Source organism: Perognathus longimembris, chromosome 26, assembly GCF_023159225.1.
Source record: "Perognathus longimembris pacificus isolate PPM17 chromosome 26, ASM2315922v1, whole genome shotgun sequence".
Taxonomy (NCBI): Eukaryota; Metazoa; Chordata; class Mammalia; order Rodentia; family Heteromyidae; genus Perognathus; species Perognathus longimembris.
This window is the reverse complement of record NC_063186.1, coordinates 1,033,622-1,059,729: the sequence shown is the minus strand read 5'-3', so window position 1 is coordinate 1,059,729 and position 26,108 is coordinate 1,033,622. Positions and strand designations below refer to the sequence as shown.

Genomic DNA, 26,108 nt, shown 5'->3' with positions numbered 1-26,108 from the left:
CCAATCTCTGGACCAAAAAAAACAAAAAACAAAAAACAACTTCCTTTCTGCCTTCACCCCCCACCCCCACTCTTCATATCCAACAAATCATGGGATCCTTTCCACTACATTTTGGTTGCTGGTTTTCGGGACTTTATTTACATTTTAAGCGACTGATTTTAGTAACGTGATTTTTACACTGTTTTCATTCAAGAGAAGCCAAATGATTTGCCACAAATGACTCGTTTGGCTATTAATGCTTCATTTTAGCCACTAATCCTGCTTTTATTTTTAGTATATTTGAAGTATACTTCAGTGACATAGAAATCTCTTTGCAAATAAATACTAAGAATATTATCCTCGCAATAAAACATGCTGGCTGTCCAAGTCATAAACAAGTCCAAAAAAATAGAGAGTGATCGATGGACTACAAAAAGAGTCAAGAAAATAATTACAATAATAACTATTCTAATCTCCAAGATACGCCAAAGGGGAAATCCAGGAAATTACCAGGCAGTTAACATCAATACTAGGGAAGAATAAGAACAAATAATAATAGAATTTATCAGGATGTGCTTAGGCAGGAACAATTTAATGAGAATGGAGCAGCATGATCTCATGTAGCAAGACTGGAATACAAAACCATTTGGGGAGTGAGCATACAAGTATTAACACCCTAAAGGAACTGGATTTGTCTATTTTAAATTCTAGCAATAGCTATGTAAAAAAGCCTCACAAATGAAAACAATCCTATAGGATAAAGCAACATTATTTCTTGGCTGACATGCTGGAAAAGACAGTATTTTGGGCAAACTTGCTATTAAAAAGACATCTTCAACACAATGGGCCCCAAGTAGTTCAAGGGAGCAGCGAATCATCTTTGCCCACCTCCCAACTAGCCATTGCTCTGATCTTGCTGATGAGTTGCTCTCAAGCCAGCTTAATAGGGGCTGCATCCTGAGCTATCTTTATGAAAGCTGAAAACTAGTACACATGAAGTCCCGAAATGTCAGCAGCCGTGAGCAATCCAGAAGCTGTAGGGAAGCGAATCAAGTTTCCCTGTTTTAAAGATGTAAGGATGTGTCAGGATGTAAGGGGGTCTGGAGAGACGGAAAATGGATGGCAGATCTGGGACTCCTAGTTCACACATCTCTCCATAAATTCATGCCGTTTCCACTCATTCCTCCATCTCCACAAAAAGTTTAGGGAGTGTGACTAGCCTGAAGGTCAACCACAGGCGATGAGCAGTGCCCAGGGCCAACAAATCGCAAATTCAGCCTTCAATTCTCTGCCTCTAGTCACTGTGCTACGCGTGCAGCCTTGGTCACAGGACCAAAGTGCTGTTCTAGAAGTTGTGCACGTCCTTCATCTGAAATGCTGAGAACCAAAAACTGTTTCTGATTCTGGAATATTCACTTGTGCATAGTATCTTGGGGATGAGACTGGAGTCTGCACAAGAAATACAATTATCTCATATACACCTTATACTCATAGCAGAGTATAAATCTGGGCAAAATTTGGATAATCTTACGCTTGAAACCAAGTTTCATGACATGCGAGATCCACGTAGGGTGTCATGCCGACACTGGTGAAGTATTCAATAGCGGAGCATTTCTGATTCCAGACTCTCAAAGGACGGATGCTCAGTCCAGAAGAGCCCGAAGATGAGCCATACCATTACTCAGCCAGCTCATCCCAATAGCAATGACATCATTCATCTTGGAAACTTTCCTTCTCATCTACTTCTTGCACATGACAGAAGAGCCCCAGGAACAAACCCCACCCTCCAGAACTCAGCACTAACTCTCTAAGAAATTTCCAGTCCTAAGAACAACAATATCACTTCTCAAACTTAAGCTGAAATTTAGCACAAGAATGACTATGGTTGGCGATGCATAGGATTAAATACATTTAAAGGTGGAAAGGTCTGAAATTGCAGTGACAAGGAGACTCTAGATTTTGGTGATCATCTAATTTTGGCTTCTGTAGAAAGGCATTATGATAACTTATAATAAATGATTCCAAATCTATGAAGCTCTGAGTTAAGTCTAATAAAATCCCAAAAGTCCAACTACAAAACCGAGCAAACAAGTTTATTGCCCAAGAGAACATGTACAATGTACAGAGGAGTGGTTACACAGCTTTGCATCATGACCAGATCCTCCTGCAGAAACCCCTGCTCTCCACAAACCTGACAACATTCCAGGTCATTTAGAAATTTTAATTTTATGAGCATTCAGAAAAATCTAAGTCCTGGAAGTGGATCTGTGGCTCAAGTGCCAACGCAGAGCAAAAAAGCTCAATGACGGCCCAGTGCACGGGCCTTGAGTTGAAGCTTCGAGATGAGCACAGACACACACACATGCACGCACGCAGACATATATACACACACACACTCACAACACAAGCAACAAAACCTAAGTCCTCGCAATATATGACAGTTGCCAAATAACTTTTGTCATTTACCCATCTAAGGTGTATAACTCAATGGTTTCAATATGCTTTCAAATTTGTAGAACCATCACAGTGGAATTTATACTTCTGTCACCCTGAGAAGAACCCCTGAGCAGTGGTTATCATTTGGTCCTGCCCCTGCGTCCTCAGCTCCAGACAGGCGACAGCCCCTCCAGCATGCCACTCTCTCGTGCCTGGCAGGCGTGGGGGAACTTGTTGAGATTTCAATATGGGTGGCACCATCATTGGCAGATTATTACTACTACTGAGTTAGTACCATCTGTCTATAAACAGGGGGTATCATTCTATTTATTTAGGTCTAAATGAATGGCTTTTGGCTTCCGTCATTCAAGTTGTATACTCCCCCCCCCACACCCCAGTTTTAAGGACTGAATCCCAACTTTACAACTGAGCTAGAAACCAAGACAATGTATTAAGAAAGTTCTAATACATATTAAATAGTAATTAAAATAATATATTATTTCCATATAAAGATTTATATTCATTATATAATGTACTAACCTATATAATCTATTATTTCTGATACATCAATAATTATTTTTATAATTTATAGTACATTATTTATGAATATAATTTATATATTACACATTATAGACAGTCTATATTATAAATTAAAATGTAATTTTATATAATAATTTATATAATAATAAGTATCATTTTAACATCAAGATTATTTATATAAGTTACATAGACATTATTTTAATGTAAATATGGTTATAAATAACAAATATTGTTTTAATATTATTTTAATATAAACGTTTACATAATTGTATATTTATCTAAATATTTATTAGGAACATTTATCTCTGAATGGCCTTATTGTCTTACTTTTGCTTTTTGAATGCCCATTGCTGATGTACAGGAATGCGACTGCTTTTCTACATGGACCTTGTATCTCACACCTTGTTTCACCCATGCCCAGCCAGTCGTTGCTTATACTTTTTTTAGCCTTCTTCCCTCGTCTGGAGGGATTTCTGCCTTGGTTCTCTTGCCTCCTCGCCCTGGCTGGAACCCCTCGCGGAGTGGAACAGAAGCAGGACCTGGTCTCGTCCCTCAGCTTCGACCCGAGGCCTCCCCACCCATCCCGGCGCGGCCCCGGGGGCTCCCCGCAGCCCTGGCTCTCCCAGGAAGTCGGTTGCGCGCTGCTGCGGTGGAAAGCTGACGGCTTTGGCCAAACGCCTTTCCATATCATGCTGATGCGACCCTTTGATTTATTGATCGACTCCTAGGGGGTTTCCTGGGGACGAGTGTTTGAATCGGGTTCTATTGAAATAGTTTATCACAGTCATTGGCTTTGTGTAAGCTAGTCCTGATTTCCTGGCGTAAATCTTCCTTGGTTGGTGTATTCTCTCTCTGTCTCTCTCTGTCTCTCTGTCTGTCTCTCTGTCTCTCTGTCTGTCTGTCTCTCTGTCTCTCTGTCTGTCTCTCTGTCTCTCTGTCTCTGTCTCGGTGTCTGTCTCTGTCTCTCTGTCTCTGTCTCTGTCTCTCTCTGTCTCTCTCTCTGTCTCTCTGTCTCTCTGTCTGTCTCTCTGTCTCTCTGTCTCTCTCTGTCTCTGTCTCTCTCTGCCTCTCTGTCTCTGTGTCTCTCTCTGTCTCTCTGTCTCTGTCTGTCTCTCTGTCTCTCTCTGTCTCTCTCTGTGTCTCTCTGTCTCTGTCTGTCTCTCTGTCTCTCTGTCTCTGTCTCTGTGTCTGTCTCTCTGTCTCTCTCTGTCTCTGTCTGTGTCTCTCTGTCTCTCTGTCTCTGTCTCTCTGTCTCTGTCTCTGTGTCTGTCTCTCTGTCTCTCTGTCTCTCTGTCTGTCTCTGTCTGTCTCTCTGTCTCTCTCTCTCTCTGTCTGTCTCTCTCTCTCTGTGTCTCTGTCTCTCTCTCTCTCTCTCTCTGTGTGTATGTACGTATGTATATATGAACTGCCAGCATTTCATTGAGGATTCTCAGGCAGGTTTATGAACTATCACCAAGATCCTCATCTGCAGTTCACTGTGATATCATCTTTGCTTCAGAGGCCGGCGTGGGAACCCACTCCTTATTTTTATTTTTTGCAAAGAGTGTATGCAGGATAACTTATTCTTATCAACTATTCCGTTGATATTTGATAAGTTGGGTTTTTTTTCTATATTAGTAAAAATGCAACCCGGGCGGCATGTCCAATGGCAGGAAGTGAACGCCCACCCTTTTATTGTACAAAACTGTTCCCCAAGTGATTCCTGGTCCCCAGCCCTCCGGCCCCATCTCCAGCTCCTCACAGACAGGACCAGGACATTTCCTAATTCATGCTTAGAAGAAGGGCGGGGGGGGGGGGGGTTGCGATGGCGGGGAGGGCGGGGAGGGCGGGGAGGGCGGGGGGGAGGAGGAGGCGCGGGGCGGGGCCGGGCGGAGGAGGCGACCGGAGCAGCCTCCTCCCGGAACGGCGACGCCCCTGCTATAAACGCGGGTCCTGCGGGTGGCTGGCGGCTCCGGGCGGGCGGGCGGGCGCAGCGGGCGGGACGGGCTGCAGGGCGCGGGAGCCGGGTGGGACCGGGCCCGGGACGCGTGGAGCGCAGCTCAGCGCCGCGCCGCGCCGCGCAGCCCGGGGGCCCGGCGGACGCGGACGCGGACCTGCACCGCCCGGAACGCGGAGGACGCGGCGGACGCGGCGGCGATCGGGGCGCGGTGAGCGAGCGAGGGACCCGGGGGCGAGGGCGCCAAGTTTCGGCCTGGCGTCCCGGGGTGTCCCCGCCCGGGCGCGCGGAGGGCGGGCGGGCAGCCCGGGCTGGTGTCCCCAAGCCCCTGTGGGGCGCGGGCCGGAGAGGGAGCCGGAGCCGGCCAGCAAAGTTTGTGAGCGGGCTCGGTGGAGCTGCGCCCCGGCTCCGCTGGATGCGCCCCCGCGAGCGCGCGCGTGCGCCCCGGGTGGGTCCCGTGCCCCAAGCCCTCGGCGGCGGTGGCGTGAAGTTGGTTCTGCCTCTGCAGGCAAGGGGGCCCAGCCCGGCGGCCCCCCGGCTTCCTGGGCTAGGGGCACGGCCCCCACCGGGGCCACACTGCCAGGTGCTCCCGGGACAGCCGTGGCCGGGACACCCACCCGCGTGCCCCGCTCGGAGGGCGTGCGCGGAGGTCTCCGGTCCCGGCGCCCGGGGCAGCGCGGCCGGGCAGCCGCCCCCTCTCCAGTTCCCTGCTCTGTGTCTGCTGGGTGTCTCGGGGTGTCAGGCTGCCAGGGGCTACAGAGGACCCCAGCAGGCCCCCCAGGGCGTCCCCTCCCCCTGCCCGCCCTGGGCAGCCATGAGAGACCTGGCTGTGGGTGCCCCCGGGGCCCCCTCCATCTCTTGACCTCATCCTCCTCAGCTAAGGACCTCCTGGAGGGCAGAAAGCACCAGCCCTGCCCCGGAGCCTTCTCTTCCCCTCCGGAAAGTTCGGGTGCTCACTGTCCCCAGGGCCACATTTCAGAGGTTGACTGTCCATTTCCTGTCTCATTCCAAGAAGAGAAAGTAACAGAAGGGGCGGGGGGGGGTACTGAGCCCCAACACCAGGCTGAACCCCCACACCATGATGCACTGATTTCGTGACCGCTGGGAACTTGTGGCTCTTGTTGAAGGGGGCTTTTCGCTCCCCACCCCCAGCGTAATTCTCTTGGTCCTTTCCAGGTGCTTTTCCCGGTTGACCTCTCTGGCAATGGTACCCAGGGGGCTGGGAATGTAGCTCAGTGCTAGAGCACTTTTGTGCCATGCCCCGTGTTAAAAGAAAACCAAACCAAACACCGCTGCCATGCTCAGTGCGGTGCCCGGCTCTGTCTGGTGTTTCCTGGCGGTGTGGCAGGGTCTCCCTCCGCCGTGCTGTGCCTGACTTGGCCATGTCCTGGGACCCTCCTCTTCCTCAGCCAGAAGGAGGGGGGTGGCACTGGGGAAAGGAATGGAGACTGCTGCTGCGTGGTTCACAGCTCTGAACTTCAAGGCTCTCTCTACGCCCCCTCCTCCAGGGATGAAACTCTTTGATTTTGTTGTTGTTGTTGTTGTTTGTTTCTTGGCTATTGCTTTTAAAAACTGAAGTCTAAACCAGGTGCCTTGGTTAGCTGCTGTTCTGAGTCCTCAAAACTGCCCATCTCAAACCTTGTTTCCAGTGGTAGGTACTCCAAGTTTGCCAGCCAAATCAGGGCTGGCAGCTGAAGGCTTGGAGTATGGACTGACCCCAAAGTCTTAACGAGTACTAGACTCCTGTGATGAGTAGACTCGGGGCTGTCATCTGTCCTGATTCTTGCTTTTCCCCAGGACCTCCTAGTTCTTTGTTTCCATCCATGAGTCTTGGGTTTCTGGTTTCTGTTCATCTGGGAACTCGGAGTTAACGGCACCATCATCCATCTCAGAACAGAGTGGGGTTTCTCCCACTGGTGTAGCTGCCTCACCCCTGACACTAAGCTGTGACACCCAGAGCTTCCATCTTTCCTGCCTGCCTTACCCTACTCAGCGCTCAAAAATGGAGACATCTGTGCATTGTTTGGGCTTCCAGTTTTGTGTTCTTTCTGGTATGGAGTCAGAATTATGTCCATTTGTGTATATAATTTTGTAGGGGGTTTTTTCTTGCTGCTGTTGCTGTTGTTGCTAGTTAGTACTGTGTTGTTGCTGTGACTAATTAATGGTAATGACTAATTTTGCCTGGTGCTGAGGGAAAACAAAGGAAGAAAAGTTGAATCTTCTACTTCCCTCAAGCCCAGGTAAGCCGCTTAGCTGAGAAGGAACTTGGCATTCACAGAGGCAGGATGTGAGTCCTCTCCATGCTGGGTGCTACAGGTCCTGCTCAAGCGAATGACAGGGAGGTGCTGTCTTCCCCAGTTAAGGGCTGCACTCCTGTTCTTTCACTCTGGCCTTTCCCTGCTAAGCCATGAGTGGGGAATGATGGTCCGTCCCTCCAGCTGGCTCGTGAATTGAGACTTTTATTTAGAAGCTTAAGACCAAGTGCTATAAAAAATGAAAAGCCGTCTTGTAGACACACTAGGTATGGCGATACATAAATGTGGGGCTGGAACAACAAGTAAGACGATGCAAAGGGTGCAAACCAGGTTAGCAGCAGGACTCTTTTCTCATATTGCTTAGCAAACTGGACATGGTGGTTTTAAAATGTGTCGCCATTGAAAACCGCTATTAGTTTTCTTTAAAGTAGCTCCAAGGGTAATTACCTGAAGTCCTTGGATTACATGATTTGTGTTTCATTTCCTGTAAGTGCTTATTAGAGTAATATAGTAAATATCTGATAAATCAGAGCAAATCTTGTTTACTTTCTGTCCTAAATTTAGCTATCACATCATAGTTCTACTTTTTCATTATGCGAATTTTACCTTCTGGAAAAAAATCAAGGGTTTTAATAATATCTAAAGCCACCTTAAACCTAGGAGTGTCTGTAGGGAATTATAGTAATGTTGAACTAATTTGGCAAGTGACCACTATTAGCCCAGGAGAGCTCTAAAAAGCAGTATTTTCAACCACAGCAAATGTGTTTTGAGACATCTAAGAGCTACAGATTTTCCAAGTGTCTCATTTGTGAGTTGTTACTTTAATGTCAGTTTTGACAACTGGAAATAGAAAACAGAGTGCCTGTTTGGAGTAGGCACAGAAAAGGCAAAGTGGCCAATTCTCCTAGTTCCCACTGCACTTAAACTGGGTGTCTGCTAAGTTTAATCTTCTTATATGTGTTCACAAAGGGAAATATTTTCTGGCACATTAAAACTAAAGTTATCTTTCATAATATCCTACCCACAGAATTTATTGCATGGTGTATGTGCCGCCCAATTCTATGTGATTCTGATAGATCCGTTTGACAGGGGTTGATTCTGTTTTGGATTTTGTCTAGTTCATCAGTAAGTCCATCATCCACATGACTTGAATAGAAATGCATGTCTTCAACCTGTCTGTGTCCTTTTCACACACACTCATCTTTCCAGTCCCATTGTTGGTCTCACATTAAATACTTATATAACATTTTAAAACCTGGGCAATGAGTGGGCAATGAGTATGCTTTTCTATTTGCTTTGTATTTTAAATCACAGAAATTAATCACCCTTCCATTTAGGACAACTCTCCGTGGCTTCTTATTTATTTTATGTACCCATACTATCTCTCAAATGGTGCTAAAATCTTATTTAGATCGATCAGTGTAAGCACTATGAATGGTCAATGACAGAGTAAGAACATGGGAAGATATATCCATGTGGCTTTGTGCTCCTAAAGAGGGTTTGTGATTGTTAAACTGTTTGATAAGTTTCCTCACTTTATCTTGATCAAAGTCCTTCTTATCTGCTTTGGAAAATGAAGACTCTGCCTCTGGAATGCATCGCCAGTAGCAGATCCTTGCAGAAGGATTACCAGAGCTCACACATCAAAGTGCAAAAGTGGTCTTTGCCCTGTCCCGTTGTTGGTCAAGCTAAGCACATATTTAGAAAGGGAACAGGAATGGACGACACCCCTCCTCTGTCCTGCCTTCCGGGCCGGGCAGGACTTCTACCCTGACTGGCATGTGTGTGTTTCCAACCCCTTCCATAATGACCATAATGCTCCTCTCCCTAAGGCTGCCATTCCTTTGATAGTAAAGCCTCATCCAACACATCCTGGTATTCTATGAGTAAACCCAGCAGTGATTTTCTTGCCTGTTGATTGGATGATTTATTGGTTAGTTAGTTATTTTCAGTTATAGCTATGAGAAATGTTTAATATGTTTTCAGATCCAGACATTTTAGGGGAGAAATGTTGTTGACTCTATTTGTAATCTCAATTGGGTATTTAGTGTGTGTATATATGTGTGTCTATGTGTCTCTGTGTGTATGTATACCCACACCCACAGGTGTTAGTCCTGGGCTTGAGCTCAGAGCCTGGATGCTGTCCCTCAGCTTCTTTTGTTCAAGGCTAGTGCTCTACCACAGCTCCATTGCTGGCTTTTTGCTGGTTAATTGGGGACAAGAGTCTCACAAACCGTGATCCCAAGATCTCAGCCTCCTGAGTAGTTAAAATTACAGATGTGAGCCACTGGTGCCTGGCTCTCACCTAAGTATTTTTATCCTATTAACACGATAAAAAGGCTTGAAGTTAATGCTTCAGTCTTACTAATTGTTGAGCTAGACATCAACACTGTCTTGTAATCTGAAGCAATAATGACATGGGGAGGGAAAGAGCAATAAGATTTTTGATGTATCAAAAAAACTGATGGATGCAGCAACATTTGACATATCGAAACATTGGTCCTTACAGTGCTGGAGGGAGAGTCAGGTGGGAATATCAGCACTGCCTCAGAGGCACAGTAAATCTCCGCACATTACCCCCCACTTCCATTCTACCCCATCCTTTATCCCTCCATCAACACCCATCCTATCACAAAGCAGCAGCAAGGACCCTGTCAGCACATCCCGGGCCTCGTCCACAGACTGGGCCTCACCCAGACGCATCAAATAAAATCTGTTTTAACAAAATCCCCAGATAACTCAATAGACAGAAAAGAGAAGCTTGGTGTGCAGAACCTACAGCTTGTTTCAATGATAACCTAGAGCTTATTTTCTTGGCCTTTAAGTAAAATAACACTTAAAATTAACATTCATTGATTACATGTCCTGTGCCAAACACAGATGGAGGCTTTTATTTAATCTGCACAACTGTATAAAGTACTCCACTACTCTGCCCTTACTCTATCAGTTGTGATACTGAGAAACTGCGAGACTGATTAAGGGGTTTGCCCAAATGTGGTGACCGACCACATGTGGTGATGTGAACAGGAGAAGGATGAGCTGTTAGCTGCTACCCACAGTGGCTGCTCCAGACTCGGCCACCTACTTTTTAAGGCAACTGAATTACCTGAGAATTTATTTAAAGTGATCATCTGAAATCAAATCCTATTCCCCTTGTATTAAAAAATATACAATTTTCTTAGAAATGGAACATTTCGTAACATTTGTGCAATATTGCAGAGTTCTAGAAATTCCTGTTTTAGTTGGAAAAAGAAAAAAAAAATACTACACCAATGGCAGTGCATCCAAACTCCAAAAGTACGTTCTTCCTATGTGTGAGGATGCTGCAATCTCAGCGTCCTCAGTCAAGCTTGGGTGAAGAAGGAATATTTTCTTTCAGCTCTGTTTGTTCAGCTGGCATTTAGCCATGCCTCTAGTCCTGCTTTGTGCTGGTTATTTCAGAGACAGAGTCTCACAGACTTTTCTGCACAGAATGGCCATGAGCTATGATGGTCCAGGTCTCAGCTCCGTGAGCAGCAAAGACTGCAGGTGTGAGCCACTGTGGCTAGGCTAGAATGATACCCTTCTAAAAACTAACTTGTGCTCTCTTTTCACATAACGTACCTAAGATTTACTATTTACCTTTTACCCAGGAGGCAAATGGTAAACAATGGGTGCTTCTGGCGTTATAAAGTTGTCTCTCTAGTCGCACAGACATAAGCACAAGATGTGGTTTTTCCACATCTAATGTCAATGCTTACCTACCACAAACATGGTTTACAGAGCCATAGTTGAATGTCGGTACTAAACAGTCCCCAAGGAATTGGTGACTTGTTTTCAAGCCAGTGACTCCCCCAGTGATTCAGTCGCAGAAACATTTCTCCCTGGGGCATGTAGATTTTGTGAGTGCACTGGGGTCAGGGCGCTCTGTTAGACCTTGTAGTGCTAACAGAGCAAGCGCATCGCCCCCTGGGCAAGGGGTGAGGGGGCTGAGTCCAGGCTCCCTGAGACCATGTAGGAGAGAAGTGTTCCATCAGCACTGGGGAGGCCGGGGTCTCTCCTCGATGAATTCCACCAGCGGCTCACACCAGGAACCCGAGGTCTAACTCTCTAAGTGAGAGACGATGGCACGGTCAGCCCAAGTCTGCCCTCCTACCACACAGAGGAGGTCGAGAGGCACCCAGAGGGCATCTCACTCCCTCCCATCAGGCCGAGAGGCACCCAGAGGGCATCTCACTCCTTCCCATCAGGCCGAGAGGCACCCAGAGGGCATCTCACTCCCTCCCATCAGGCCGAGAGGCACCAGAGGGCATCTCACTCCTTCCCATCAGGCCGAGAGGCACCCAGAGGGCATCTCACTCCTTCCCATCATGCCGAGAGGCACCCAGAGGGCATCTCACTCCTTCCCATCATGCCGAGAGGCACCCAGAGGGCATCTCACTCCTTCCCATCAGGCCGAGAGGCACCCAGAGGGCATCTCACTCCTTCCCATCAGGCCGAGAGGCACCCAGAGGGCATCTCACTCCTTCCCATCATGCCGAGAGGCACCCGAGAGCATCTCACTCCTTCCCATCATGCCGAGAGGCACCCAGAGGGCATCTCACTCCTTCCCATCAGGCCGAGAGGCACCCGAGAGCATCTCACTCCCTCCCATCATGCCGAGAGGCACCCAGAGGGCATCTCACTCCTTCCCATCAGTTCGAGAGGCACCCGAGAGCATCTCACTCCTTCCCATCAGGCCGAGAGGCACCCAGAGAGCATCTCACTCCCTCCCATCATGCCGAGAGGCACCAGAGGGCATCTCACTCCTTCCCATCATGCCGAGAGGCACCCGAGAGCATCTCACTCCTTCCCATCATGCCGAGAGGCACCCGAGAGCATCTCACTCCTTCCCATCAGCCCGAGAGGCACCAGAGGGCATCTCACTCCTTCCCATCATGCCGAGAGGCACCCGAGAGCATCTCACTCCTTCCCATCAGCCCGAGAGGCACCAGAGGGCATCTCACTCCTTCCCATCAGGCCGAGAGGCACCCAGAGGGCATCTCACTCCTTCCCATCATGCCAAGAGGCACCCGAGAGCATCTCACTCCTTCCCATCATGCCGAGAGGCACCCGAGAGCATCTCACTCCTTCCCATCATGCCGAGAGGCACCCGAGAGCATCTCACTCCTTCCCATCAGCCCGAGAGGCACCAGAGGGCATCTCACTCCTTCCCATCATGCCGAGAGGCACCCGAGAGCATCTCACTCCTTCCCATCAGCCCGAGAGGCACCAGAGGGCATCTCACTCCTTCCCATCATGCCGAGAGGCACCCGAGAGCATCTCACTCCTTCCCATCAGCCCGAGAGGCACCAGAGGGCATCTCACTCCTTCCCATCAGGCCGAGAGGCACCAGAGGGCATCTCACTCCCTCCCATCATGCCGAGAGGCACCCAGAGGGCATCTCACTCCCTCCCATCATGCCGAGAGGCACCCAGAGGGCATCTCTTTCCGACCAGGCAGATGCGCTCAGCACTGAGAAGGACGGGGTGCCAGCAGGCCTTGTGGTCCACAGGTGTTCCTGAGCACAAGGACATGTGAACCTTGGCAAATACAATCCGAATTTGCATTCTATCCTGGTAGAAAACCCTCACGGAATTTCTCCTTGTAAATCTCTTCTAGCCGCACACTTACAACTCGATTGCCGTGGCTAAGTGCCCTTTCTGACCCGAATTCTTGTTACCCAATCCAAATACTTTTTCTGTGTTTGAAACGTCCACAGTCTGACTTAGCACAGGGGCGCCCCATTAACCCAGCCATGGCCCCCCGAGTGCTTTATCCAGCCCAGGGCTGTTTCACACAGAACACATTGCGCCACGTCGCCGCCAGCCCTCAGCCCTCACGCGGTCGCTGCTGCCACCTCATCAGCAATGGGAAAGCAGGGGATGTGATCATGACCCATGATCTCTTGACTCTGTCCTGACCTCCGATCTGGTAAGATAAGAGGATGGCCAACAGGACTGAGCAGCCACAAGGCGTGTGCTAGAAACCCACAGCCCCCGTAGCATTTACTGTTATTTGGGGGCAATGTGTGGGGGGGGGCTTGAGTACAGAACCTCATGCTTGCTAGCCAGTGTTCTGTCACTCCAGCCAAGATTTTATGTAAATAAAATACAGATAACATAACATATACTACTATAAATATTTAACATCAAGATAAGAGTTAAGTGAGTAAGGCAGCCTATGGAGCCCTAAGTCATGAGCTCTATTTATTCTTCGTGGTTTCATAGATGCTTGTCCAGATGCCTGGGATGCCAGTCGAGGGTCCTCCGTGTTCTAACGAAAGCCACTTAGTTAGGTTAGTGCTGACGTGTAAGTGAAATCATTTATGTGCTTTTTAAATGCTTGCATATTCACAGAGCAGGAGAGAAATGTCAGGAAAAACATACAACCCATCTTAAGAAGGTTTTCAGGGTTCTTAATTTCAGGTTCTATTTTTTGCACATGCTTTCCAAATTTCCTTTTATGAATCCGTAGCTTCATACTTCTTTCTGTTTGTCTTGGGTTTTCTACTGCTTCCCTCTTAACTAGCCCTGGATTTCAGGCCCTAAAGGACCACTGTTAACTCTCTGTGGCCTGCTAGTGTAAGTCTGACAGTTTCTGATTACCATACCCTAGTAAAGGTGTTGTATCGTTTCTAAGGACCCTATATTATAGTCTTCCTGAGTAAATCTTCAACTTAAGAACATCTTATTTGAGACATTTACTAAGAAAAAAATTGAATTTGGCTACATCAGAAATGGTCTGCTTTGGGGAGGAAGCCAGTGGATGGGGAGAAGAGAGGAAAGGCAATGGGGTGAATAGTAACAGAAGTACACTATATATGCAAATGAAAACCTGGGACGGCTGTTTTCTACATGTCATGTAAAGTGTGAGTTTTTAACTTAACTGGGACTACCAATTGGAAAGCAAGTGAAGGGATGGCTGATAAAACTAGCAAAAGAGTAACTTCTGAAAACAAGAATACAACCTCACTCACAACTAGGGAAATCATAGCCAGTTTGAGGCCCTGAGTTCAAACTCCCCTACCACACACACCCAGGAAACCATTCAGCACAATCCAAGTCCATATGAAGAAGAATATGATCTTGATGTGAAGCAGATGGTTTTATTCTCTTCCAATAGACTCAATATATTCTATTAATGTTTACTCAGTAAGTTACAAAAAAAAACACCAAAATGCCACCGACATTCACAAACTGTTTCAATCTGTTCTTTCTTGCAGATTTGCTCTATGGCAGACTGACCTAAGATGGCTGGGTCTTTATTCGAGTAAGTCACCGATGCCAGCCCAGAAAGTCACCACTCGGTGAGTGTCTCCTATCCATGGTGATTGCTCTCGGAGCTCAGGGGTGGAGGCAGCGGAGACTGCTGCACACCATTGTTCCACTCTGATATGCGGCTCAAGTCTATGTGCAGGAAACACTTCCCAGAAAATGCTCTATAGACTGGCGTTAGAAACTCTTCCGGACTGCCTCAGGCACCTGCTACAGAGTGCTTTTCCTGGGCCTCTATAGGGTTTGTCTTGGGGGCTTGTTTTGGTGCGTGCATGCGTTGTTCTGTTTTGTGGAGGTGTGGCTAGGCTGGGAAGTCTGGAATGGGCCTAGTTTTAGTCAATGGTATCATAAAATGCACATCTCAGTTAGGAAGATGGCAAGACAAGAATACCAAGAGGAAGGGCATGATGCCCAGCTGCCCATACTGGTAGAACCAGATGACCCAGAACCTTCTCTATCCTGTCTCCTGCCGGAAGTATGGCTGGGCCCACCTTCGCTGCGCTGTCTCTCCAAAACCTTCTGTTTCTAACATGCACATATTTGTGTTAAAAACTTAAAACATTTTTGTCTAAAAATAACCAAACTTTGAACAAGATATACCTCCAAATGTTTAAGCTTTTCACACCTTCAAGTTTCAGATGGACACACACAGTGTGCTTCATTTTTGTTTGTTAAAGAACAGGTGCTTTACCAATTCTGCCACAGACTCGCAACGTTGCCCCATTTTAGGCCAGGGACACTACTGAAAGGCAGAAAGACCTTCATAATTCTGTAATACCCCCTTAAAACTATTACCAACCTATGACTACAGAACTCTGATCTCTGATTGATTTCAACCAGCACTGTGCAAACAGCATTGCAAGGTTTGTTGCATAGGGCCAAAGAGTTGGTGTTGAAATCTCAGGACAAATGAGGAGAGCCTCATTAGTACATTAAAAAAGAAAAGCCTTGGGCTGGGGATATAGCCTAGTGGCAAGAGTGCCTGCCTCGGATACACGAGGCCCTAGGTTCGATTCCCCAGCACCACATATACAGAAAACGGCCAGAAGCAGCGCTGTGGCTCAAGTGGCAGAGTGCTAGCCTTGAGCGGGAAGAAGCCAGGGACAGTGCTCAGGCCCTGAGTCCAAGGCCCAGGACTGGCTAAAAAAAAAAAAAAAAAAAAAAGCCTTGGGCTGGGGATATGGCCTAGTGGCAAGAGTGCTCGCCTCGTATACATGAGGCCCTGGGTTCAATTCCCCAGCACCACATATACAAAAAATGGCCAGAAGTGGCGCTGTGGCTCAAGTGACAGAGTGCTTGCCTTGAGCAAAAGGAAGCCAGGGACAGTGCTCAGGCCCTGAGTCCAAGCCCCAGGACTGGCAAAAAAAAAAAAAAAAAGAAAAAGAAAAGAAAAGCCTTACTTCATGACTTAAAAATCTGTAGGTCTGGACCACTTGCTCCACGTGGCCATTTAAATTCAAACATGAATTAACTACGTCGAAGTTAAATTTTAAAAATCAGTCCCTCTGTTGGGCTAGCCACAAGTCAAGCGCTGAGTCCTCATGGGTAGTAGGCAGTGGACAACACAGACACAGATGTCTCTCTCCACACAGAAAGGTCAGCTGGATGGGACTTCTAGAAACAAAGGTACTGGTAACGCTATGCGTTCTCATGGCCACTGGAAAGGCTTATGTGCTTGGGACTTTCTTGGAAAGGTTCAAATATTTTTGAAATTCTAATTTTCTTAGTGTTAATGATCTGGGCTATAGCTCTCATACATCTTTTTTCCTAATTTTGCCTATTTAAACATAAGGGAGCCATATTTTCTCTTCCAGTGTTTAGGGTTCTTGATTTCTTAAAAATGCAATGTACAAACAAGTTTACCCTACAGAACCACAGTTTATCTACAGGAATGTGGTTCCTTTGCTTATTTACACATCTAGATCTGCTTAGCATGTAGCTACATAGGAGTTAAGTTACTATTAATAGTTTACAATCAGAAGGGCCAAGAGAATTAGCTTCCTAAATTTAGAGGCTGTATTTTGCTGGCAGCAAGAACTTTTAGCTTATACCAAGAGCGTGGTCACCTTTTCCCTTCGACATTTTACTTGTCTAGGGCTTTTAAGGAGACAAGCCATGTAATCATTTATTATTACATACCATAAAAGTCTAAGATACCCAGAATGCCACACCGCAATGCCTACCTCGTAAGGATAGCGTCACTGGAATAAGGCCTTCCCCACCTTTCCAGACTCTGAACATAGGCTAGCCTCACGCAGAAGCCCTGTGACGTAGGGACACGGTGATGCTGCATCCTCCAGCCCCAACCAGGACGAGGCTCCAGGCAAGCACAGCATAGTTCCGCACACAAGATCAGTGCTGGCAAGGAACGAGCAGAGCCAGGCCAGGCGTGGCGGTTCCCACCTATAATCCAAGCACTGGGGAAGATGAGGATTTTGAGTTCAAGCCTGGCCTGGTCTACATAGTAGACACTCTCCAAAGGGGGAAAGACAAAAGAGAAAGGAGTACGGCCAACAACAATGCCAATTTCAGTCATTAATGACAGAGGATAACAGCATCTCAGTTAAATTATTGTGTAATGCTGATGGACCAATCCTGAACGGTTTGTGGCTCCTCATCTCTTCTTTGCATGCAGTGTGTTTATCTAAGCACGACTGAACGAATAAAGAACACTGGAAATGTTCCTGTGGAAATTATTGATTTCACCTAGGCTCAGGGAAACTGAGTCAGAGGATTCGTCTTCCCAGACTCATGCCAGCATTTAAGTGTAATTAGTTGGAGACCTTTGACCAAACATACCTGAATTCTACAGTGAGAAATATAACTTCATTTGTAGATTCCTTAAGATAATATGACAAATCTTTAACACAAAGATCTACGAAGAGATTTACATAACCTACTTTGTGATTTTTTTTACCCTCATAGGGATATACTTCAAAATCTTCTATGTTTGGTATTTTTTTTCTTTTCTGGGTTTCCTCATGTCCCCATCCATCATTCCATACTGGTTGGGAATAAATACGTATAGATATAATACATCCCAAGAGAAAGTGCTTCTACTAACTTTCTCGGCAATTCATGCTAGCAATTAAGCACCCTTAAGCTAAATAGAAAAACTCATTTCACAGGAAACTTTTATTCAATATGTATAATTAGTTTTAGTTAACTTTATTAATGCAATGTCGCAAATCAATTAGGTTTGCAATAATCAGATGCAGAAGACTCGAGAGGGGCCATCTCTCTCCCAAGAGGGGAAGGTGACAGACAATTTCGTTGGGAAGGAAATGTAATTAGATTTGATAAGTTCTGAATGCGGAGTCAGGCACACATCCAAGCCAGGGTATGTAGTAGGAAAAGTGATCAGAGAAAACAAAGCTATGACCTAGAGAATATCATCTTTGTTGACGGCAGCTGGCACTGCAGAAGGCCTTTGTGACTACAGGGTTTATTTAGAGAGGGCTATTTGCTACTTCTTTGTCAAATCATGTGTGCCTGTGAGTTCAGCCCTGTATGCACTCTCCTTGCCACAGGCCCACCACTCCGAGGCCTCCATCGGAGGCTGCGTACTCTTCTTTAACTACCCAGATCCCAGTGGCGTTTTATGTCCCAACTACCATGATCTAGACATTAGTTCAGGAGCAGATGCGGGGTGACCTTGATGTTTCTCTCCTCTGCATCTGAAGTAGGAATATCAAAGCCACATCAAGCCAGGACAAATCTTTCTGAGTGGAGGTGATATTTGACACGGCTGTCCCCACTGAAGAACGCAGTTTGCAACAGTCCAGTGTACCCACTGTCATCTGTTCAGTGAGGGTCTTGTGACATCTGCCACCAGCCCGTTTGCAGACAAGAGTCTGGCCTTGCTGGGCATCAGTGGCTGGCACCTGTAATTCTAACTAATTGGGAGGCTGAGATTGGGAGGACTATGGTTTGAGGATGAAGCGGAGTATACAAGCTATCCTAGCTATGACAGGAAGCCTAATATAGGTGGATAGCCTTCCAGGCAGGAAGCGAGAACCCATGTCAAAAATAAGCAGAAATAAAAAAGACTGAAGGCATGACTCAGTGGAAAGAACCCCTACCTACTAAGTGTGAGGCCCCAAGTTCAAATTCCAGTTCTGGCAAGGGTCTGGACAGTGCTAGGGCTCAGGGGGAAAACACTCAACAGGAAGACCCATGTGGCCTCCTGGGAAGAGATTGTTTCACACACACACACACACACACACACACACACACCCGCACTGCAAAGCCCTGAGGCTGTACCAGGTAGGGCCCAAGGCCCCGAGCAGACTGACATCCTGAGAAACCTCAGGAAGAGAACATGCCAGAAGGGACATGAGGCCTGGATAAGGAGGAACTAACAGAGGTTTACAGTAGTAGGCAGAAGGGGAAAGGGATGCAATCCTAAAACCTGGATGTTGATAAAAGAATGCCTTGAAAATAAATAAATAAAATGCTTTGAAATAGGGCCAAGTATTCCACCAATGGCAGGTTTTAGAAAGAAATTTCTTGAGAAGAAATCAGCCCACCACTCAGGGTCCTGCCACTGAGCTTTTTCTTCCCCAAGACTAGTGATACTGATATTTGAGCAACAGCTCAAATTGGGTAACTGGAGATAAGAATCTCACAGACTTTCTTGCTCGTACTGACTTTGAACCAAGATCTTTAGAGTTCAACCTCCTGGTTATCTGGAGTTACAGGTGTGAGCACCAGCACCTGGCATTGCCTATAATCTGTCAGTTCCTTAGCTCTAGTCCTGACAACAAATCCCTTCAAGCAATAAGAGTCGGGCTGTACCCCATTGTCATGAGATTGTTTTTTGCAAAATCTCTTCCTTCTTAGATGCATATAATACACCAACATACTTAATAAGTCCCAGGACTAAATGCACAATCATGTCATCTACAATTTCTCCCCCTTACATAAAAAGACACATCTGGGATCCTGTCTGTGCTGTTCATCCACATGTAAGATTAAAATTATTTAATGAAATGTTTCACAGACACAAGAACTGTGGATAGTCTGAAGAGAACAAACTATTCTGGCTTTGTGCTATTTTTTTTTAACCAGTGTTTTGTTTTTCATCATCCCCAGGCATCTTATGTGCCCTGCAATTCTTCAAGATTCCCTAATGAGGATTAGGGAGCAGGCGTATTTAACAATCTGTGTTTGCAGGTTGGAAACAAGAAAATGAAGACTAATAGTTTCTCTCCTGCTAATTTGATTTTGTACAGCTCCTCTTCTCCTAGCTCCGGCAAAAGAATTTGTAGCTATTTCCGGCAGGTGGGGACAAGGGAGAAACTCAGGTCTGTGATGGGACGCTGCCCAGCGGGTGTGATGTCAGGGTCCCCAGTGGGCTTCTGCCTCACAGCCTCCCCTAGAGGTGGTTGAGAGAGCAAGGAAGGGGCGGTGCTCTGAGCAGGGGCAAGGAAGGGTGCAGCTTCCAGTAATAGCCAGGAAGTGCTCTTGCCTGAAAGATGTTGGAAAGTGTGGTTTCTGATGGGGACGGGGGCTTGAGCTCAAGGTCTGGGCACTTTCCCTCAGCTTTTATAGTCAAGGCTCATCCTCTACCACTCAAGCCACTGGCTCTACTTCTGGCATTTTGGTAGAGAACTGGAGGTAAGTTACAGACTTTACTACCTGGGCTGGCTTTGAACTTCGATCCTCATGTCTCAGCCTCCTGAGTAGCTAGGATTACAGATGTAAGCCACCAGCACGCATCATTCGTATTTATTATAAGAAATCCTTTGGTCAAAGAAGTATATTTTGAATTGTTCTAAATTTGAGCAAATCAGTAATTAAAAACTATTTACTAGGAAACATCTTTAATTTCAGAAATATTCGGCCACACAAAACCTAGTTTCTTCTTGTATTTCCCATAAAAAAGAAAGTAGTTCCTCCTGACCAAAAATAGCCATTTAATAAGAAGCTGTGATTTTTATGGACTCTTTATACGTTTATACAAGCTCACTCATCTCTGAGCCATAAAGACTTGGCCAACTGTCAATCAATAGAGAACTTGCTGAACACAGTTCAGTTGTACTGTGCAGCAAACTGTGTCATGTCAAGGTGATTTTTCAGCAAATTGAAATGACTCATGCTCAGAGAACCCACTAATCTCTGCAGAGAGAGGGACAGAGGGAGAAATGGGACTACAGAGCCGCTCACTGGGGCTCCCCTCTCCCTCCCCATCTCATAATGGAATTATCCTTACTCACAGATCTAAAAAGAGGGCTCCGGAGAGGGGTCTGTGCTGACTTCACAGAGATGTGGGGGTCCCTTCTGAATTACCAGCGGGTTGCTAAACTGAATGGTAACCCAAATGAACATTACTAGAGGAATTCCAGGTCCCAGAGCAAGTTCACGGCATGAATGCAGTCATTTATTTGTAACTATGCAGGAGTGGATTTCCCGGTGTGCTCCTGTTTCTGATAGAACACTGTTTCTGATAGAGCTAGAACACGTTGAGGATATACCATACAGAACCCAGCAAAGAGTGCACCCCTTCCCCACACGAAAGCAGGCAAGCTAGACCAAGCTGACCTGATCTTGTGTGCAGGTAAATCTCCAAGGCACGAACTGCTATTATAACTGCAAGGTGTCCTCAAAAATTGCTGTATGCAGACTGGACGGCCAAAGTCCAGCCCTTCTCTGAACAAACCCTTTCTAGTTCTAAGTCAGCATCTGCCCACCGTTTTGATTTCCTTACTTTCAAAGTGAAAATGAGACAATTGTAGTCCTAGATCCCAGTGGTACTAAGATGAGCTGAGTGAAATTTAACCAGGATTCCATCTCTAAATAAAAAGCAATCCAGCCACAACTTCCTTCAAGCCTCCCTCCTATAGATTTCTCTCCTGGAAAAAGAAAAACAGATACAACACACTGGAGAACTCTAAGTTACAAGGGGGAGAAGAATGAAAATGGTTGAAAACTGCATCCTAAGCGAGTTCACAAGGGTTTTTTTCTTTTTATTTCTTTGTGATTCCCTGAATTTGAGCCGCTTCTTGTCCTCCAAGTTTTTAACCACTCTCCAAAATGTCTGGTTTCAAGTTGACTCTTACTTAAGTCCAATGTTTTGTCTGCTGGCATCTCACATGTAGGTATCATCCAGATTAAAAAGAGAAAGAGAGAGAGATTTCAAAATACCTAACTGGCACTCTCTTCTCACTCAGAAAAATAAATAAATAATAAATAAGGAAGGGAAAGAAATCTCTGGTCCAAGAATGAATCATCGCTGAAGCCCTCCCAAGCTGTGATCTAGTTTTGAGGGTGGACACTTCAGGCTGATTCTGGCCCTGGGCGGGGCCTGCTGCTAAGAGCTCTTCTGGGAGGCACCGCCTGCCCCAGAGCTGTGTGCCGCGGACACTCTGTAGGCAGAGAGCACAGGAGCGCGCCACTCTCTGTTCGTAGGACACTCTGTGGCATCAGGGGTCCTGTCCGTCGCTCATGATGCTCTCATTCCTAATCAGCAACAATCAACAAACCCAAAGCCAATTGGCTATCCAACCTTTGTCAGGCTGAGCCAAGCCCCCGACATAGCTGACCAGCACCACGGCCAGGACCCAAATTTGGGGTTCAAGCTACTACCTTTCTTCCATCCGTTTCTCCCCAACCAGGTCTCCAGTGCCTAAAATCTTACAGTTACTGTTTAATTGCTACAATCAAAGCATTTTTTTTCCTCATGTAAGTGAACACTGTGCTAGGATTTAATTACAGGTTATACAGATAGTGGGCAGAATTATAAGCTACACCATTTGAATAATAGAAGAAGAGTGGAGGGGCTAGGAGGGGAGTGTTTAGGATAGAGAAAAGCAGATTATTTTTCTGTCTCATTTCAGTGAGGAAATTGCTAATTCATATGCCAGCAGCCACAGGCAGAAATGGCATCAGGAAATAGAGAAAACTTAGCTACTTTCAACAACGTGGCCTGTAGTAGGAATTACCGCACTGTGAATTAGTTTCATTCTGCTGCAGAATTAATCATTGGGATTCTGTAGACCAGACATGTAAAAAGATATTTATTAAAATTATACTGGAATCCTAGTTTCAAGATATATAAAACACTCCATTTTGCCTGCAAATGCTATATATGTGTGTGTGTATGTGTGTGTGTGTGTGTGTGTGTGTGAATACATACATACATACATGCCTGGAATGGGTTATTTTCCTTCCTGTTAAACATTAGCCTTTGTAATGGGCCCAGCTGATCTGCCAAATTCCGCTTGCAAATTGTTGTGTTTTAATAAGGAGGAGTGGGGCTGAGCAGGAAGCTGTGCTGGACCAGCTTGAGCTGCAGAGACAGGAGCACTATGTAATGATGCCTTTTAAGTGGAAGGAGCCTCTGAGCATCCCCCTTCACCTGGCAACCAAAGCCCCAGTTCCTCCATACGCTTCAGGTGTAATTGGAATTGGGGCATACAGACTCTGGTACCATCCCTGGTAAATTATAGCTTTTATGTCTGGGATATTTTCATCCATTTCATTCAAATATGTACATACGGACCAGTGTATGCAGAGTCCCTTTTTGTCTTTTCTGATCAGGATGGTCCCATGACTGGGAACTCTCATTTCCAGGTTTCTAGAAATCTCAAACCTTGGGGTATGGCTGACCTATAGAGGGTTAGACTCAAATGGGACTGCAAGTAAGAATGAAACACAGGGTATGCTTTGGGGGTTCAACGTGCAGTGGGGACCCCCCAGAGAGCTGGCCTCATGCATTCCTGTGTGGAATCACACTGGAGATTAAAAAGTGAGCTTCAAAGGACATTAATTTTTAAGCTAGTATAGTATGATCAATCAGAGAAGTTTTATTTAAAATCCCTCACAAAAGTGGTTTTAAAAAAGTAGTATTATAAATGAACTCAATGAGAACTGGCTCAATCACTTTTTGTCTTGTGGCAGTAGAACAAAATGGATTAAATTTTAATGATGCAACACAGATATAAATGCGAAGAGGGAGGTTATCTATCTTGCACAGGCATCTTGCAGAAGATAAATTTTGTTCCTATGATTTGTTGCCTAGCCAAGGGAGGGAGTACTCACAGACTTGTCAAACAGCCAAGTCATTTGCTCTCCTCCCAAAAGGAAGAGCCCCTACCAACTGTCCTTTGTCTCTGAAAGTCTTATGAGTTCTTCTTGTTTCGTTTTGTTTTTAATTTCCTGGTGTATGTCTTAAACAGATGCTAATCTTAGAACTAGGCACTGAAATTGTCAAGTCTGAGCTGGTTATGATTTTTTTAAATAGGTAATACAGACCTCTAGTGGTTGAACAACTCGAAAGCCTCCACAAGAAAAGGGAATTGTGCTTCAAGCAGGACAGTAGTCCTGGCAATATTTGCACATTTCAAAGGAACAGACAAAAACTGAAAATGTGCTTAGTAGACAATAGATATATAATAGACAAGCTTAGCAAAGAAAGACCCAGCAAAGAAACCTGAATCCATATTATTTTTCTTACTAAAAATTAGATAAATGAGCGAGTCACCAGTGTCTCACACCTGTAATCCTAGCTCCTCTGGAAGCTGAACAGTCTGAGGGTGATGGTTCAAAAGCCAGCCCAGTCAGGAAAGTCTGTGAGACTCTTATCGCCAACTAACCAGCAAAAAAGCTCGGAAGTGGAGTTGTGGCTCAAGTGGTAGTGTGCCAGCCTTGAGTGAAAAAGCTAAGTAACAGTGCCCAGGCCCTGAATGTAAGCCACAGTACTGTCACACACAAACACAAATAAATAATAATAACAACAATAATAATAAAAGATTATATAAATGGAGCTGAGAAAGATTTGTGTTATGTGAAGTTTACATTGTTTTTCTTTGCACTATTTGGGACTTTTCTTCCTCTAGACTCCAAAATCTCACTAAGGAAAGAGTATCAACAACTGCGACAGACCCCAGTACCCCCGCCTGGGGTCTGGGGGAGGGCTGCCACCCATCCTGGCTTATAGGAAAGGGAAACAATGAGATCCAGGCCCCGGCCAGAGTGATTCCTAACTGTGTCTCTATTCTAGCGCTGCTCAGACTGCAGTGACCACCTGGGGAGTCTTCACACGCTGTTTGTGGGGTGAGGGGTGCAGTAGCTCTGCTGGGAATACCACCCCCCCCCCCAAACAGGAGCGAAGGCAGATCCCAGGAAGCCACTGTCTGGTGCTTATTATCTTCCTTTCTACTAATGTCTTCCCTCTTCTCTTTTGGATATCCACGGCATAGTTTAGACTTACGTTTTTGAACGTATGAAACATTTCAAACTCCCTTCCACTTCACTGTGTACAAATATCCCTGAGCACCAGATGTCGCATTTGAAGGGTGGACCCACTGTGGTCTCTGTAGCCGGGTGAGTTCGTGGCCACGGGATGCCCGGCCACGTGAGCACCTGGTGTTACCAGGCCCTGGTAGCCATCACTACATGTCTGATGAAGATGAGGATGAGCCGGGAGAGGGGCTGAGATCAAGTTTTGCACAGGTCATACAGAGATGCGCAGAGAAAGGCCCAAAGAACGTCACACCATAAAACCAATCACAACTTAAAAAAAAAAAAAGCACAAGCTGAAACCATAAGGGTCAACAGACAAGAATAAGACATAAGAAAATGGCTTTGGGGAGCAAAGCTACTCCGGTTTTGCCTCTAAATAAATCCCCGCCATAGCATGCTGTCAACCTTAATTTTGAAATCCAGAATTCATGTCATGGGGCAGTCCTTAAAAGCCTCTTGCAAACTTTTAGCATCTAGTTTCAAATAAAACAAAATATACTAACAGGCGGTAGCATGGAGGGAGCCCATGAATTATCATCAGTGCCCGGCGTGAATCGTAATTCACAGGTTTGGCTCAAACACGACTTAGATGAAATAATTAACTATGTACAGTACTTAACAGTATAAAAGTAATTAATCTAGCTGCCTCACAGTGGTTTGGCCTAAATAAACATGCCATAAAAAAAGCCATAGAATTCTTTTTTTTTCACTCATACTACTGTATTAGTAGGCTGGAATTTTACTATGTCAGAAGATAGCTTTTCTTAACACACACACACACACACACACACACACACACACACACACACGATATTCTTTTCAAATCTTAATGTAGTGCTTTTATGCTGAGTGAGTACCGTATTTTGGTAATCATGCTCTCAATTAATAGTTTTATGCCTCCTTTTTACTTCACAGCTTACTGACATTGACTTTGAATTAAGGTATAAATAATAAAATACAAGATGTCTATCCCCGCCTGCACATCCCGGTGAAGGTTCTGTAGTCCTGTGCCGGCTTATCTCTGGCAAACCATGTGCCCCATGGGTTTGGGCTGGAAGCAAGCTAAGCATTCTGTGTGGCCTATAGGCCCTTTGCCAGCATGTCCAAAGGTGAAGGTCCAGGTCATCAGTTGGCAAAAGGACAATAAATAAAGCCAGCCTCTCTGTTTGGGCAAGAGAAAAGGTCTTGAGTGCTTCCTGCTGGTGCAAAAAGAGCTCCTCTGAGCTCAGTCCTCTTTACAAAAGCCAAGTATGTGTTGTTTCCTTGCCCAATCTTATGGATTATAACATCTTCCCCATGTAATATTCCATTCATTGTAGCATTATCCCTATCTCATAATCGACAAAGAAAGAGATGAGGCAGATAAAGTGTAGGCATGGTTATGTGTCTCCCATATAATATGCCACTGACGAATCACTGTTG

At 45.9% G+C, this 26,108-nt stretch overlaps 1 protein-coding gene across 2 annotated transcripts in view; it reads left to right on the top strand.

Moving 5' to 3' along the window:
* The first annotated feature begins 5,053 nt into the window (after positions 1-5,053).
* Positions 5,054-26,108, top strand: part of Agtr1 (angiotensin II receptor type 1) — a 35,914-nt gene continuing 14,859 nt past the window's right edge. For both annotated transcript variants that reach the window (XM_048334612.1, XM_048334613.1), the window contains exons 1-2: positions 5,054-5,102; positions 14,390-14,473. The gene's annotated coding sequence lies outside the window, so the exon portion shown is untranslated. The remainder of the gene's footprint in view (positions 5,103-14,389; positions 14,474-26,108) is intronic.